The sequence below is a fragment of the Lissotriton helveticus genome, chromosome 1_1 (genome assembly GCF_964261635.1).
Source record: "Lissotriton helveticus chromosome 1_1, aLisHel1.1, whole genome shotgun sequence".
Lineage (NCBI taxonomy): Eukaryota > Metazoa > Chordata > Amphibia > Caudata > Salamandridae > Lissotriton > Lissotriton helveticus.
The window spans coordinates 618,227,714-618,245,946 of NC_136057.1; positions in this window are offsets into that span (position 1 = coordinate 618,227,714).

The following is an 18,233-nucleotide window of genomic DNA, read 5'->3' on the forward strand; positions in this document are numbered from 1 at the left end:
GAGGGGCCGCGGGGGCAGCAGCTGCGGGGAAAGGTAAAGGGAGGAAAGAAGGGATAAAGAAAAAAGGGAAAATCAGCAGAAATAAGGCACAAAAGAGCAGAGATGCAGAAATGAGCAGAAAGGTGAAAGATGGAAAGGGTAGAAAAATGGGTGAAAACGAGTGAAGGAGCAGAGGGAGAGACAGGGAAAATGGGCAGAAATAAGGCACAAAAGAGCAGAGGTGCAGAAAGGTGAAAGATAGAAAGGGTAGAAAAACGAGTGAAGGAGCTGAGTGAGAGAAAGGAGACAGAGGTCCACTGGACCACCAGGAATGAGGCGCAGGGAAACCTGCGGGTGGAGGAGGGCCTCGATCACCAACACTCAAGAGTGCAGGGGCAGAGGCACCTCACTTAATGGTGGAGCTAGGAGGGTGGGAGAGCAATTTCACTGACAATGAGTTAGTGGTCTTGCCATATCAGTTATTCCCCAGTTTTCATTGTGTATTCTGTTCGTTGAAGATGTTCTGTCATTGGGGGAGGCGTCGATTCTTCCCCCTGAAGAGGTTCTGTAACGTTATTCGCATGACGTGTGGACATTTCTTTTCTCTCTGTATCATTCCCAAACGTCGGGCCTCCTGTTTCACTAGTGTCTCCTAGTTGCGTTGACTGTTGTAGTTCCTGAGGGTCTCTAGTTAGTATGCTGTCTGAGGTCGATTTTTCTCTCTGATGAAGCTCTGGGTTGTTATTTGCATGTCGTGTGGACCATTCTGTTCTCTCTGTATCATTCCCAAACAACGTGACTCCTGTTCCGATTGTGTCTCCTAGTTGCGTAGATTGTTCAGGTTCCTGGAAGTCTCTAGTTGGTATGCCAATTGTAGTGATAGTGTCAGATGTGTCTAGAGTGTCTTCTTGTGGACTCTGGTGTTGTTGCGAACTTGAGGACTTTACGTTTCTTTTTAGGGTTGAGAACATGTTGCCAAATTTTTCCAACATGTAGTTAGAAGCTTGTATCATCACTATTCCGTTCTTGAAGATAGTTATACAAAGGTCCGCTCTGAATCTTGGTGATGATGTGGTCATACATTTTGTGCCATGTGGGATATTAGTTATGGTTTTTATGTTAAGCATATTTGTAATGGCATTGCACCATTTCGCCGTTCTTCTGGTGAAGAATATCATGTCATTCACGATAATGCCTTTATCCGTGCAAAAAGCGGTGTCAGAGTTCAGCGTGTCAGGGTTTTTCCTCATTAGGTTGTGCTTGAATTTTTTTGCTGCATTCTTGGATAGTTTGGCTGGGTATTTTATGATATGGTCGTTCCTACTTACTGGCTCTAGGAAGTTGTCCTCCATATTTGTGTTTTGGTGATGAATATTATTTGAATGCCCTCTTCTTGGTTGTTACTGTGATGGGGGTTCAAGTACTCTCCCTATCTTGAATAGATTAGTTTTAGTTTAGTATGCTTTTTGGCTTATTTTGTGTTGCCAGCTTAGCGTTCAGGATTCTTTTTTTAATCTTTCTTATGTTAAAAAGTTATTTCAAGATGGCCACCAGTATATCAGGCTCTCTGTGAGCTGAGTGCCTTTCTCTCTTTCTACTGATTTGATAGTCCGCTTTCACTTGCCCTAATTTGTTTCTGTCATATTGCTGAGAGCCTTTCTCCCTTTCTACTGTTTTGATTGTTCTCTTTCACTTGCCTTTACTTCTCCCTGCCATTTTGGGTATGATTTCCTATTATGCTTTCCTACATAGGAGTATCCTTGAGTTAAGTTGGCTGAAGTTCCAGGGCAGTGGATGTTCTACATTGTGTGCAGTCGACCATAATAAACAGCGAGGAGGGGACTGCTATCAACATTCAACTCACTAAATGTCTTCTGCGGCCACCATTTTAAGGTCAGGCAGGCCAGTTCCTGACCTCCCTGCTTTTCTCCTCTCTCTCTCTGCCCAACACTCTATTGTGTTTCGACGATCTGGTGTCAAGTCTTATTCACCAGCAATGGGGGCCGTAATGACCCTCACGGGATGTCCCGAGTGTTTTAGTGTGTTTGTTACGGGGAGTCAGCTCGAAGTCCTAGAGACCTCAGCGCTGCCGTCCCATCCTCACATCGATGCCAACAGCTCTGTGGTCTCCCGAGCTCGCGCGGCAGTCTGGCAATATACCGCCCACCCGCCATCAATACTCGTCCATTCCATTCCGATTTTCCCTTGCAATTTCGCCCGCACTATTTATCCAAAAGAAGCGCGATCACCGGGACAGCGATCATGCGGATGGCGATCACAAGGACGGCGCAGTTCCAATTAGGGGCATATCTACATCCTGGCAGCACCGCGGGCGGACGATTCAGTCCCTCACCTTCATGCTCTGCGGATTTCAGGCACTCCGTCCATGCAACACGGCCAGCGCACTCCGCTGGGGTGCTCCAGGCAGCGCCGTCTCGGCAGGCATCCAGCCCTTCCCAGGCAGCTCTCCTGCACTCCAAGGGCAGTGCAGCTACTCTCCCATGATGACCGCCACAGAGTTCAATGCCACGCAATCTAAGGGAGTACCAATCCTCCTCTTGGCAGCTCCCAAGCAGTCTCAGGGCAAAACATAGATGCCATCCAGTGCCCCGTGTCCTCCAAAGTTCCGACTGGTCGGGCCGTCCACATGCTCGGCGATCTCTGGCTGGTCAGGCACTGGCGATCTCTGACTGGTCAGGCACTGGCGATGCGAAGGTCATCGACGATTTGGTAAGCACCTTCCACTTCTTTTCCTCTTCTCCTTGCTCTCAACCGATTCAGGTTGACGGTGGTCCGTGGGTGAATGGTGGATGGGGGGTTTAACAGGTATTTAACCGCTTTTGGTTATCCCAAACCCTGGAGCTCACGGGTGGAGCTCCTACCAGGTGGCCATCTTGGTTTAATATCTTATGTAGAGACATTCCTAATTGACAAAGCCTTTTTTACATTACTGCTGCAACCGTGCCAGATGCACTGAGGTGATCACTGCTGGTAATCTTGCATTGGGTGACCACTAATGTGATTTTGTCTGTCATGGTACCTATTACAACACTTATAAAATTAGTAGCTCGCGATGATTTTAATTGAACATAAGTAGTTCTTATTACAAAAAAGGTTGGAAATCCCGACTTTATACTTTCAGAACAACTGCAAATCATCTTGATCCAACAACTGAAGATCCCAGTCATCAAGACAGCATGACTGTGGCATCTCTTCCCAATAGCTTGCCAGGATCATCCCCAGAAATTGATCTGTCTTCGAGTGGTTGAAGTGGATATCTTGCCAATGTAAATGGTGCACCAATGAAATAAATTATGAATTTTCCTTGAGTGAGGGGAATCTTTTAAGGCACCTACATATTTGCCCTGCTTTAAGATTAAGAGCATCAGTTCTTCTGATTGATCCCTATGGGGGTTTCAATGATAGAAAAGGAATGCTTTCTATAGGATTGTATATTTTTCCCAGACTCAAAAAACCAAATGCATCCCGAAAGCTTTCAAAGAACTTGCTGCCAGTGATGAGGCACTGTGCTCCTCACAGGCAATATCCAACAGTATTTCCATCTGCGTCTCTATAGTGGGGAGCAATTACAAACAATGTTCTCCCGTCTGCAGCCCATGAGCGCTGACTGCATTGGGTATGGTACAAAAGGGGGTGGTAATGGACGGAGCATCAGAACCAATCAAACACTCACACCCAGTCAAAAGATCTGGGTTTGATCCATCACCATTCTTTAGCCCACTCTGCCACCCCAGTTCAGACATGGTTATATGCAAAGCAGTCTGACCCTGTGCCTCATGGGAACAGTCCAGCCCGAACTGCCAATTGGGTATGAGGCATATATATTTTTCTGAGGAGCTGGATGAGACACCAAGGAGGGCTTCCTTAATGCTGCTTTCATGCTCTTGTTAATGGGGTCCCTTGCACTGGCATCAGTGGTAGACACCCAGGACCTCCCAATGAAACCTGATAGCAGTGAGTCAGTCTGTGCTGTCTTACTAGGATTTCTGTGAGTCTTCCAACTGAAGACATGAACCTAGGAAAGAGTATGTTCTTTTGCACAATGTTTCCCCTCAGGATGACTTTTGTGAAGAAATAACCCAGCTATATCAGAAGGTGGAACTGCCATAAAATAGTTCAAAATTTGCCAGTATATCTTGCTTGTTATAGATGATTTTCTCCTCTTCTTACCCCAGACCTTCCCCAGAGCCTGCTCTTCTGTGGTGGTGACACAATCTTCAGAGACCGTTTTGGTACCCTCCTGCATCACCTATGAGAGGTTTCTTAGATCTCTTTCATCAAGGGAGGTGATTGATGACTCAAGAGAAGAAGCGTCTCTCTTCTTTGATTTTGATACTCCATGCCTTTTCCAATATTTACACTTGAATGGACTCTGCTACAATATACTTCAATGTTCATCCAGGTATTACTGTTATTCTGGAATTAAGCTCAGCATGCCTGGTTGCTACTAACTTAGTGGTTCTCTTGCACGTGTGTACGTTCAGTATCACTTGCCAACGTAGCTATCTGAGATTTCCTGTATTCACTCAGCAGCTACCACACAGATTCATACACATCCCAGGTGAGTCCATGGGCCCGATTCACAGAATGAACTTAAGACTAAATCCTAAACTTACTACTATTTGGTATTCACAGAATGCACTTACTACTTTCGGGATTCACAGTGTGAACTTACTACTTTCGGGATTCACAGAATAAACATACTACTTTCGGTATTCACAGAATAGATTTAAGACTACTAACTCTAAGTCCGAAATCGGGGAGTAAATTCCGGCCCGGAGGCGGAGCTTCCGGCTTGGGGGCAGAGCTTGCGGCCCGGAGGCGGAGCTTCCGGCCCGGAGTTGGAGCTTGCGGCCCAGAGTTGGAGATTTCAGCATGGCAAAAATCCCCACCTCCGAGCCGGAAGCTCCGCCTCCGGGCCAGAAGATCCGCCCCCAAGCCGGAAGCTCCGCCTCCGGGCCGGAATTTACTCCCCGATTTCGGACTTAGAGTTAGTAGTCTTAAATCTATTCTGTGAATACCGAAAGTAGTAAGTTTATTCTGTGAATCCCGAAAGTAGTAAGTTCACTCTGTGAATCCCGAAAGTAGTAAGTGCATTCTGTGAATACCAAATAGTAGTAAGTTTAGGATTTAGTCTTAAGTTTATTCTGTGAATCGGCCCCCATATGCCTGGCTTTGTAACGCCCTGCTCTTCTACTTGGATTCAGCCCTGTCAGCATACTCCAGGGAACATTTCATTGTCATCGCTTGTTGCTGTACTCTATTTAGAGATAGTAAGACCTCAGTAGTCATCGTCCAAGTGTATTTTCGCGAGAGAGGAGACATGAAACAAGAGCTTTGGGAGGCAAAAGGTGGGACCTACTGAAGGAGGTAGACATAGTTTCATCGTTCATGTATATGACTGTGAAATAAACTAGTGATCCTAGACTGAGCAGAAATATCCTCATCCAATTATGGTGAGAAATAGGAGTGTAGGGACAGCATATGCTTTTCTTTATATGTAAGCATTGTTATGTTACTTCTACTATAAGTAAAAAAAAAAATACTTATTTCCCATATCCAAACATTATTAGGTCGAGCATCAGTGCGCATGCGTTGCCTGCACGACCTGCTGTCAACACTCTACGGAGTGTAAATACAGCCCCTGCTTGCTATTGGTTCAAAACTCTGTTTCTTTTGTTTCCTTGCTCCCTATTGGCCGGTGCTCCCGATACTTCATTTCCATTTTTAAGCTACTAGCACCGGCCAACTACAATTTCCTTACACTGTACGCTTCATCCAATTGTTTATGGACTACTATGCTTTTTTTTTTCCAAGCGCCCCATTCCACGCTTTACCTTTAATCGCGACCATGCCACTTTCTTTTGATGCAACCCCACCTGGTTTCATTTTGTTACTGGCTCCACACGCTTTTGGTTTCACATCCCCTTGACTTTTTACTTGTTTTTTTAAATTACTTATAGACGTTCAACGCAGTTATGTTCTGCACGTCACTTCAGGTTTCAGTCTTACCCATTATTTAACCGATTTGGGCCACGAAGGAGGAGTACTCGAAGCAGCAGGCATACGAGGCGAGATGGCACCATGCACAACCCTGCTTCCAAGCAGATGGCCAAAGGTGCATTGTCATTCTCTCTCTCCATCACATTTCAAAAGGGATATTTTGTTTACATCGGCCTAAAACTATCCAACTTAAAAAGTCTCTCTCTCTCTGTATGTCTGTGTGTGTCCCTGAGCGTGACTGCATGGTGAGACGACTGATACATAAACATGCCTACGTTTTTGCAGTACACTGCACTTGGCCACATGCTGGGGTGGACAACCAAATGCCCTATCACAGCCCCAAAATGTCTCCATTGTGCTGCAGCAACAATTGTGGAATCACTCACCTCGCTGGAGGTGGTGTTTTAATTCAGCTGCCTTCATATTTAAGATACCCCTCTCCCCCACACCTGCACACTCACTTGCTTTGCACTACGGGATTCCGTAAGTACTGAAACGTGTTGGGTGGGGGCAAAAAACTGGCTCCAGATGGCTTTTGGTTTCACATCTTCTTGACTTTTTACTTGTTTAAATTACTTGCAGACGTTCAATGCAGTATTGTTCTGTATGTCACTTCTGGTTTCAGTCTTACCCCTAATTCAACTGATTTGTGCTGGAAGGAGGAGTACTCAGAGCCAGAGGCATGCGAGGCTAGATGGCACCATGCACAATCCTGCTTCCCAGTAGATGGCCAAAGGTGCATTTTCATTCTCTCTTTTCATCTTGTTTCTCCACAATATTTTGTTTACATCAGCCTAAAACTATCCAAAGATGCAAGCAACATTAAAATAGGATCTCCGTGTGTACATGTTTGGGTGTCTGATCGCGACCCCATGGCATGGTGATTGGTGAGACTACTTATACATAAACATGCCGTACACTGCTCTTGGCTGCACGCTGGGGCGGCAACCAAATGCCATACTACAGCCCCGTAATCTCTCCATTGCGTTGCAGCAACAATTATGAAATCGCTCTCCTAGCTTAGTTTGGGGATTTAATTCAGCTGACTTCATATTTAATATGCCCCTTCTCCCCACACGCATATTCACTTGCTTTACAGTACGGGCACTCCGTATGTACAGAAATGTGTCGGGTGGGGGTAAAAGGCGTGTAAGTGCTGCTACATTTCTGTGGGATTTTTTGTGTACAACAGTGTTTTACCATCACAAATGTTGCGTAACACCACCTACTTATTCTTTCTACTTACCACAGGCAAGCAACATTAACATAGGCTCTGTACATGATGATTGTGACCCCATGGCAGGCCTTGCTGATGGTGGGGATTTAAATCTATTTACTGGGGGGGAGGAGCCAAGCTCGCGTCCGCGATGGCCGCGTTTTAGCTCGGCTCCGTTCGCTTTCCTGCCTGGAACGTCTATCCTGTGTCTTATCCTGCCCCGGGAAGTATTCTTTGGTAGACTGTGGAACTACGACATTTCGCTGGCACTTACCGTCTGATCCGCCTGTTCCTAGGTGCCGCGGATCCTGAGCTGCGCCCTTGTTCGCTTCGGGGCCTCCGGAGCGGGCGGGCCTGAAACTCCTCGGCGGCGCCCGGGCGGGGCGGAGCGCTGTAGCCGACCCTTGGTGGCGGTGTGGGCTCGGTCGGAGAGGCCGATGTGCAATTAGACCGGTGATGGCTCTCCGGGCCTGACCGGCGATCCTGCGGCCTGGTGTTGAGGCGCTGCCTTCCATGGACGGGGGTTGACCGTGTATGTGGCTCGTCTCCCCTTTGTTCTCCTGTCCGGCCATCTTGAGTCCCTCCGCCCGGACTCGGAGAACGGAGCCGGTGGCGTGGGGGAGCCGGCGACCCTCCTTATCCTGGGGGCCCGCCTTCCTGCCCTGGGGGTGCCTCTGCTTGTGGTCGGCTGTATCCTGTGTGACCCCGCTTGTGGCCGGACGGGGGTTGGAGATTGCCGCGGCCCCGCCGGGCTTCCAAGATGGCGGCCGGCTCCCTGTCTCTCAGCCTGGCCGAGACTGGCGACGCTGGTCCGCCGCATGGCACGTTTGCTGAATACCGTAAAGGTGAGCCTACGCTTGGCGACATTCTCGCCGCCTTGCGCTCCTGGAGTCCTTCTATGACCGCACCTATCGCTGGACTGGATGATGATCATTTTGCCGGGCCTGCTGGGCCCCCCCCGGTGTGTGCGGCTTCATCGCTGCTGTGTGCTGCTGGGACTTTCCTGGAGGTCGTGGACCCGGCGGCTGCCGCTTGTTTGGGTGTACGGATACCCGCTGCTCTCAATCATCATGTGATTTCCCCTGTGCTGGGGGTCCGCCGGCCGGGTCCCGTCCGGACCGGTCTCGTTGGATCTCCCATTCCTTTTTTGCCTCGAATGGCCGAACGAAGATCCTGTGGTTGCTCCGCCAAGACGGCTTTCCTCCTATTGTCGGCGAAACTGTGCCTGCAATACCTGCGGTGGTGGCCGTCTCTTCCTGTTCATCTGGGTCGAAATCGATATGACTTATGTGGATCGACGATTGGACTCCCTGCTATTCGCCTCTGGTTCCTCATGATCTGGTTCCTGGTGCGTTGGATGCCTACGGCTTTGGATAGACGAGGACAGGGTTGAGATGAACTTGCCTCGGTGGACTATTATTTTGCGGTATGGTCGGATGATCCGTTTGTGACTGTATGACTATGTTCGATTCTCCTTCATGTTCCTGAAGCTTATCCTTGTACTTATTATCTTCCCGTGGGCCCGGAGTATGTTCGGACGGGGGGGTGGGAGCTGATGGTTTTGATTATGTGGCTCCTCTCCCGTCGTTGTTTCCCTATTTCCCCTTCTTCTTTTTGTCTTTGTTGTTCTTTCTGTACTTTTAACTCTTCTATATTTCGGGTTTCTGGTTAGGGCGACAGGCACGCTGCTGGGGGGGTAGGCCTTCTGCAGGGGTGCAGGGTGGGGTGTGCGGGGTGGGGGGGTCTGTCATTTTGTTTTTCCCCCTTTTTTTTTTTCCTTTTTTGGTTCTATGGCTCTTATGTATCCACTTTTTTCGGGACGCGGTGTCTGCATGTGGGCCCCCTGGGGTGTTTTTGCTAGCATGGGCCTTCTGGTCTCCCCGCCGTCACGGTTTACTATGCATCTATTACTCCTGTTACCATGGGTTCCCTGTGCCGGTCTATTTTTGAGTGCTTTGTTAGCCATGGGGCGCATGCTGTGATGCCGCGTTCTTTCTTCCCCCCTTTTTTTCCCGATGTCCTTTCCCTTTTTCCCCCCCTCCCCCTTTTCTTTTCTTCCCTCCCCTGGGTTGTTGTAGCGGAGGGCTCTTTGTTTTGCAAGCCTATTTTCCGTTCTGTGTATCATTGTGTGTTCTCGTAGTGGTGGGTGGGCGCTGGGCAGCGGTTGCAATTGCTTATTAATGTGGGACTCACGTTCTGCCTTTGCTAAAATGTAACTGTTCTTTTTGAATTTTCCTGTGTTCTGTATTACTGCTTGCTCGCGGCCCGCCACGGCCCTCTGGACCTTAATGATTGCCATTATTCTGCTATACCCCTTCTTCTATTATAAAATCAACCTTCTCTCATCCTGCTCGTGGTGGTTGCTCTGTGGCTTTTCGCCTTTGATTCCCGTTTGGATTACTGTGGTACCCTGCTGGAGCTTCTGTCCTGACCAATGTGCTTCTATAATTGTGGTGGCCGGCCCGATGGGTTGTAGGCCCGTATTTGTGAGCAATTTCTGCACAATAAAGGTTTTAAAAAAAAAAAAAAAAAATATCTATTTACTGCATGTTTTGAATTTTCTTCCACCCACGCACTAACACGCATTAAACTACATGTGCTTAATAGTGGAACATGTGTTGGGTGGTGGCAAGAGACGTTTAACTGCTGTTTGTCCTGTGTTAGTCAGGAAGAATAAAGTAAGGCTGTTCATTTTCTTTAACATTTTGAACCAGCAATCTCCAAAACAGCTGTGATTTTACAGGAAATGGTAACATGCTCTCCCGTCCTCTACGATACCGCCCTGCTTCATGCGGAACTTTTTGATCACTGCGTACATGCTTGCAAATCTGGTTAAAAAAATATACTTATGTCGCATGCTAACATTGCAACCAAAAGGGGCATTGATATTTCCCTAATTGGAATGTTTAACATAAATTAAGTAGCGATTGGCGCACAAAGCAACAACAGTGGACAAATAAAAACATGAGGTAGATTCCCAATAGGCTGCACATGTTCTCTTTGCTCTCCCACTTCTGAAGCTGTGGAGTTGTTTAATTGTAGCTCTTGTTGCTCCACTCCACCGCACCTAGGCTTCACCTACCAAGCATTGGGAGGGAGGAGTGGGGGGGAGAGCAAACCACAGCCATCTTTGTGTGTAAAAGGCCGCTTTATTAGAACAGGTGCACATCACAATTTAAAACTACCTTGGCAAATGCCTTATAAAACTAAGCCTCACTAAGTACAACGACTTACTTAACCCCATGCCCCTCCCCCACCCCTAATACATATTCCGGACCCGCCCCCGCCCAACATTACAAAAACTTTAATTCAATGAAATACACATATAAGCCTATAAATGCAAACATCTCTTATCCAAACTGCCCTGCCTGACCCTTCTCAACTTACGACCACGCCACCTCAGCCGGAAAAACCCCAACAATCAACCCGCCTAAACAATCACTGTCGATGACCCAACTTTAGACTAAACCTCCGAAATACAGCCAAAACCTGTCAAACTTCGAATAAACCCCGCACAGCACCTGTTCTAAGCAACAATACAAGAAACCACCCTGCACACCTGGAACCAACAAAGGGGCCAATTAGAAAAAGGGGGGAAATTAATAAACCAGAAACAAAGAAGAAAACATTTTCACAAAAAAACTAACTTATAAAATGGGAGGGAAGGAGGGGAACATTCTTTCTATCTAAAGCTCCCAGCCACCAGGTCACCAAAGACAAATTGGTGGCTGGGAGCAGTAGCCTAACGTTCTTATACGTTGGGCTACATTTTTGGCTATAAAAAGGAAGCCCAAAAGGAAAATGCCTGCCCTCAACTTACGACAACCCCACCTCATCCGGAAAAACCCCAACAATCAACCTGCCTAAACAATCACTGTCGATGACCCAACTTTAGACTAAACCCCCGAAATACAGCCAAAACCTGTCAAACTTCTAATAAACTCCGCCACCCAAAAAGCGGGTGGGGAGGAGACTACACCCCCCCTTTTTGCCCCCCAAAGAAACCACTTGACTATGCCTCCGTTGAACAACCCTGAACGTTAAGACACCTGACAAGAACCTCACTGACTTCCAACAAATACAGGTCCATACCCAACCTTGATAGGTGGACCCCATCGCTCCTAAAAAAACTCCACTGACTCAAAACGAATGTCCCTATGGGACACCCTACCGAAACCCAGGCTCCTGCAAAATCTAGACATTTCCAGATTCACCTTCTTGCGCGCCCTGTCAATCGCCTTAGGATTCCGCGCGCCCCTCCAAATCGTACGCGGCACCAACTCTGTCCACAACACATGGCAACCAGACCACTGCTCCCTCAACAGAGCCAAATCCCTCTTCATTGCCCTTAGCAAAACGACACACCTCACCCCACAAAGATCGTTCTCCCCTAAATGAATTAACAACACATCCGGACACTGACCCCACACCAACCACCTATTCAACGCCGGAATCAGCTCGTTCCACAACATCCCTCCTTTTCCCTTCCAAACAATGTTAAACAAACGTTCATTACTTTGGACCTTCAGGTAAATAATAACAAATCGCATGTCATGGTCGCCTGGTAACGACCAAAGACCCTCAAAATAAAACGCTTTACCTGTAATGGGGCGGAGGTATCCAAGGTCCCTGTATTCACATATCTGGGTGTCATTTTCGACGAAAGGGGCACCTGGGGACCCCAACTAAAAGCTAAGGGCACTGCAGTTATTAGATCAACCTCAGCCCTTTTGGGCTTTGCAAAACGCTTGGGGTCTCGCCCTATTGAAGCTCTGTTAACAGTGTATAAGTCCAAATGTTTGTCTATAGCATTGTATGGCGCATCATTGTGGTTTTTTTTACCCCAAGGTAAATTGCAGATTACAGAGAACAAATTTCTCAGATCCCTTTTAGCGGTTCCCCAATCCACTCCAGTATTTTCAGTGCACTCTGAGCTAGGACTCGGTTATATCTCCAATCAATTAGATTTGGCCCCATTGATTTGCTGGGCCAAAACTTGGCTCCACAATGAGATTACATTGAACCACACTATCTTAGAAGACTGTATGGCACTAGATATGGCACATAAAATTCCTTGGCTAGTATATATTAAAGACACCCTGTGTAAACTGGGTCGTCCAGATGTATACACATCGCCAAATTTGTTGCAGAAGGACGATGTAAACTGGATTAAAGACAACTTTCGGGGATTAGCTGCGCAAGAACGGGAGGCAGTGGAGGTGTTAAAACCTTGTGTCAGGGCGAATTATTTGCTTCTGACCACTCCACTTAATGAACCCTATCTAAAGATCGTTACTCTCCCGTTCCATCGTCACCTTCTTGTCAGATTTAGATTCAATATCATCCAGTTCTCCCTGGGTTATTTTCCAGAATGGGGAAAATCAGATCTGTCTATTCCCTGCAGTTGTGATATTTTTTCTGATCAATCCTTAATGCGCTTCATCATGTTCTGTGACCATTATGCTGTTATCAGAAAACTGTTTCTGGTACCATTGCTGAGAGAGGCGGGTTTTACACAAGTGCGGCCTGCACTCATGTATTTACAACTGTTGGGCAGCACCCGGGTAATATTTGGGGTTGCCTGTTTCTTGGTTGCAGCTATGCGTAATAAGGCCAAAAGATTGATGGTGAACGTTTCTGAGGTGTGATTCTATTTTAGCTACTATTTTATTCTCCTGTGTATTGTGTTTTTTATTCATTCCTAATGTATATTTATGATGATGAACTGGTTCAAACTGTTTTTTAATTTTGGAATAACGTATTGTAATTGCTTTTATGATTTTAATTAATCGAATAAAGCATGTCATGACTTGACGTGACTTGAAACGTTCATTAAACCCCAACATTTTCCCAAAGTTGCAACTGCCCGCCTGGACTTGAGCCCACTTTACGAAAGAATGTCCCCCAATCCATATGGTCAATTCCGGGGAGCGAGGGCCCGCTACAGAACCTGAAACAAGAAAAACAATGTGAGATTCATGTGAAAGAGGGTGACGCAAGCGCATCTTCAGCTGTGCTCCTTATGTAGTGTTGAAAACAATTGGATGACCATCGTCCAAGCCGCATAATGTCCCCTGTAGACCAACCTCTGTTACAGGCTTCTGTCACTGTCCCAATCCTAAAAGAATGCGTCCCAAACTGTGACCCATCCAAACCAATGTGTCTCAATGCTTTTCGCAGTACCATGCGCAGCTGATAGTCTGTCACCCGGCTCCCACCTCCATGTCGAAAAACCTGTTTGTTAACTCTTCCCCCAGACAGAGTCCTCCACCGCCGGGCCCAATGTAAGGGGCATGTATCCACTCGAGACGCTGCTTCCAACCACACTCCCTTGCCAACACTCCTCTGGTCTGTTTTTGCATGAGCCAGCCAAGTATGAATTCCTTTCTCAGAGAAGAATACTTCCTGCCAGGTTAGCCCTATTTTTAACCTAGAACCTAAAAGCTCGGAGACCCTAAAAGCTCCAAAAAACATCCAAACCATGGGCGTAGAAAACAAACAAGCCTCGAACCCATTGCTACCAACCACAGGTAATACCACGAATAAACGAGCTAAAATCTGCCAAGACAACGGCCTCCGAGATAACCGTTTCCCCCCGCTCCCTAGCCCAACCCTCCAACATCCTCTTCCCTACCTCTCCGGCCAAAGGGGAGTAGCCCCACAAAAGCTTCCCCAAAAAGGAAATACCTGCCAATTTCCCTGAGATGGTAACCCTTGAGAGCACCTTTTCCATAAGATCCAGCAGAAACTGTATCACATCCTCTGACCGTCTCCATGTTTCCTCCCTTCGACATGCACCTGACGCTATGAATTCCTTCAATGCCAGCGCATATGCTGCCTGAGTAGCCGCAGACAAAGAACCTACCGCCAACTGTATGACCCTACGTTGCTTATATACCACAGCTGCTCCGGCATTAGGGTGGGTGTCCTGTCCGCCTCCGAGGCCAGCCCATGGAATCTCTCCCATTGCGAACGAGACAAAGCATCCGCAATGTCATTGTCCACACCAGGGATATGAAGAGCCCTGAAAGCAATATCATGTTTAAGGCAGCCCAGCACAAACACTCACAACAGCTTCAAAATCTGCTCCTCCCTTGCTGACTGCCTATTCATGATCTCCACCACTGCCAAGTAGTCAATCCTGAACAACACCTTCTTATGCGCTAGCTCCTCTCCCAACGACGTCAGTGCAACCAGTACTGGAAAGTGTTCCAAAAAGGCGATGCTCCGTCCACCATCCTTCCACTGCTCGGGCCACTTCTCAGCACACCACCTGCCCTGCCAGTACACACCAAAACCCTCACTGCCTGCTGTTCCGAGAAAATGTGAACATCCAACTGAAAATCATCCTCCCTGACCAACGGTATTCCATTAAAAGAGTCCAAAAAGGTTCTCCACATGCGCAGGTCCTCCTTTACCCCCGCCGAGAAGCGGACGTGGTGGTGAGACACATGATATCCTGATAAAGCACGCCCCAATCTCCTGATCTCCTGCAAAAAGTCCTCCCTGCCCTGACCACCCTGCAGGCGAAATTGAGATGTCCTAACAAAACCTGGCTATCCTTCACTGTTACTTTACTTTTTCTTAGCATATTTTCCAACAGTTCCAACATTTTTTCTTTCTTGTCAGTCGGTAAACGTGCCTTCATACTCACTGAATCAATTTCAATGACCAAAAATGACATAGTCGTACATGGGCCCATTGTTTTCTCAGGTGCCAGTGGCACCCCCAGCTCCCCCATGAGCTCATGGCATGTGTCCAGTGCTACCTGGCACTCCGTGGAGCCCGGGGAACCCACGAAAAAGAAATCAGCCAAGTAATGTGTCACCATTCCATGGCCAGTTTGATGTGTAAAATACCACTGTAGAAAGGTGCTGAAACACTCGAACAAAGCACAGGACATTGAACAACCCATCGGTAATGCCTTATCCACGTACCACTGCCCTTCAAAATAGATTCCCAAAATACTCTAGTCATTCGGATGTACGGGTAGTAAACGAAATGCTGATTTTATGTCGCATTTCGCCATCTCTGCAGTTGGGCCCGCGGTCACAACTAGTGACATAGCAACGTCAACTGAGGAATAAGACACAGAGGCTGCCTCCTCATCAATGAAGTCATTGACTGAAGACCCCTCCGGCCACGATAGGTGTTGAATCAATCTGAACTGTCCAACTTCTCTCTTGGGGACCACCCCGATTGGGGAAACAATCAAATCCTCTAAGGGCCAGTCATCAAAAGGGCCTGCCAGCCTTCCCTCTCAGACTTCTTTGTCCAACTTTTCTTGCACCACTGCCTTATGTTCAAATGCTGACTTCAGATTTTGAGCCCAACGCCTCTGCCTCTGTCCCCTGTACCCCAAACGAAATCCTTCAGAATACCCCACCAACAGTATCTGTTTAGCCTCCAAATCACCATAGCCCTCCAAACCCGCCTCCAGAGCCTCTAGCCTAACTGGCGTTAGAACCCTTCAGCCCAGCCCCCGGAGCTCCCCTGCCTCCCCTCCTACTTTGCAGCAGCTGTGAGGACCCTGAAGTGCTAAAAACTGGCTGTTGCCACTGCTGACATCTTTTTGGCTTAACCCCCCAACATTTAACCAGGGGTGCTTCTTATCACACTGAGAGCACTCATGTTTGAACCTACAATATTCTCTCGTGCACATGCCTTTGTTGAACTCCCAGCAAGTCCCTGACCCTGATTGCCCCAATGTCGCACTCCCCACCCCACCCCGAGAGGGCTTCCCCTGAAAGGGCTGATACACCAAAGGTAAACCACTCGCTGTAACAATAGTTTTTCCCCCTGCTGGCGCTCCCAATGTGTGTTGCCAAAGATCAGAGTCCAATTCCCCCCACTTAGCATCCGGATTCCACGCCATACGGGCCCTGAATTCCTCATCATACTAAGCCCATGCATACCCACTGCCCGTAATCTGCGCCTTCCGCATAACATCCATGTATTTAAAAATAGCCATGCAGCGCTCGGGAAACTTTTCACAATACACGCTGGCATATATCAAAAACCCTGCAGTCCAATTTTCGATAGTTAACGGCACCTTAGGCCGCTTGGCCAGCTCATATTCTTCTTCCTTGGATCCTTCTTTGGACCGCACCTCCCTGTGTAACAATTTCAAGATTTCAACATACTCCCCCTTCCATATGCGCTCCTTAGTGGCCAACATCAAATGTGCACCTAGCGGCTTCGTCACCCCCATGTAGGGCAACTTCTTAAAGGCTCCACCCTCCCTTCACCTCGGTGCAAATTGGGCCGCACTTCGCCCTACCGAGTCTGCTGTCCCGCGACGATCCCTACCCTGTGAAGAAAGAATTTGGACTGGTGTGCCAGGAGCTCCCAAAGCACTAACTGGCCTACTGACCTTTCTGCCCCAAAATGCACCCTCCGAAAACCTGACATCCTCTCGACCCTCTAACCGCGAACCCGCTTTACTTACCCGGGGGGTGGGGGGGAGGGGTCCGCCTCCCCCTCGTCTCCACTCCACACCAAACCCTCACGTAAACTTGGCGCTGAAGGGGCCAGCTGGTGATCTTGCCTCCGCTCACCACCCCCCACCCCTAGGGGCCCCTGCCTCACCCCCTTCCAAACCCCCTAACGAATCTGAGCCCCCCACCGTGCAGCCGCTCTGAGGGATGCTCGCCATAAAATCTCTGTAGCCTCCAGCCCCCATGCCCCTCACCCCCTCTGACCAGGATGGAAACACATCCAAACCCTCCCAATCCTGCCCCCCTACCGCCAGGTCCAGGTCTGCCCCCTTAAGACCAAAACACCTCTCATTGCTTTCCCTCAACTCATGAAATTCCCCCCCGGACCCCCCAGTAGTTGCAAACCCCCCCACCCCCCAACCTGTGCCCATTCCCCCTCACCCACCGAGCTAACCTCTACTGCACCGATCTCACCCCTAACCGACGGAACGGGGAAAAAAGGAGGGGGCTGAAAGCATCCCTACCACCTCCCACCTGCATCCCCACCCCCATCTCTCTACCACTGCGCAAAGAATGACCTGAGCCTGCATTTGAAGGAGGCCGCACCTCTGCAGCCCACTCCCCTTGCCTCTTAATGTATTCGCAGCTACCAACTGTTGCCCCATAAACAAGAAGGAGGGAGAATGGCCACACTGCTCCTCATCCCCCCAACACTCCACCTGGCATGTCCCCTGCAGCCTCAAACATAATGCTACTATGAGGAAGCGGCTCCCCTGCCCCCTACTAAGCATTTGACATGCGCCGCCCGCTTGGAGAGCACCCCCCTCCCTCTTTTCCATCGCTAAACCAAACACTTCTTGCGCGGCCGGGAGCGGGGTAGAGCACCTCTTGCCCCCCCGCGCCTTCCCTTCCATGCAGTGGACGACACGCCACGCTGCTCGGGCACAACCATTAGAACCGGTTCCTCGCCCGGCAGCACGGCTCCGCTCCCCGCCCCGGTGTCTCTCCCACCCTCCTGCCGGCCCCCGCTCACCTCTGCCATGATACCGCCAGTCCCCGCCTGCATGCGCTTCACCGGGGCCGCCTTTCTGGAACACGGGTGGCCCCGTTCAAGAACAGGGGTCACCTCTGGTGCTTGGGAGAAATGCAAGCAGCAACGGCTGCTGCCACACCCGCTGAGGCCTGCCGCACAGGGCGTGGCGGCCCAGCAGCATCGCCAATCACCAAATCCAAATGACCAGCCTCGCTTAGAAGCCGGAGTGCTTCGAGCACTCGGACATCCTCTGCTGCCATAACCGCGCTATATAAATTCAAATTTGCCACCACAAAAGCTACAAATTACGCACAGAAAATTCTTCCTATCTAAAGCTCCCAGCCACCCAGTCACCAAACACAAAATGGTGGCTTGGAGCTGTAGCCCAACGTTCTTATACGTTGGGCTACATTTGGGCTAAAAAAAGGAAGCCCAAAAATAAATGCCCGTCCGTGCTATGCTATCCCCTACTCCCCCCCAGTCCCTCCCAAACAGCCCTGAGGGGGAGCTCCCTTCGGTCGCCCACCCCCCCAAGTCCCCCCTC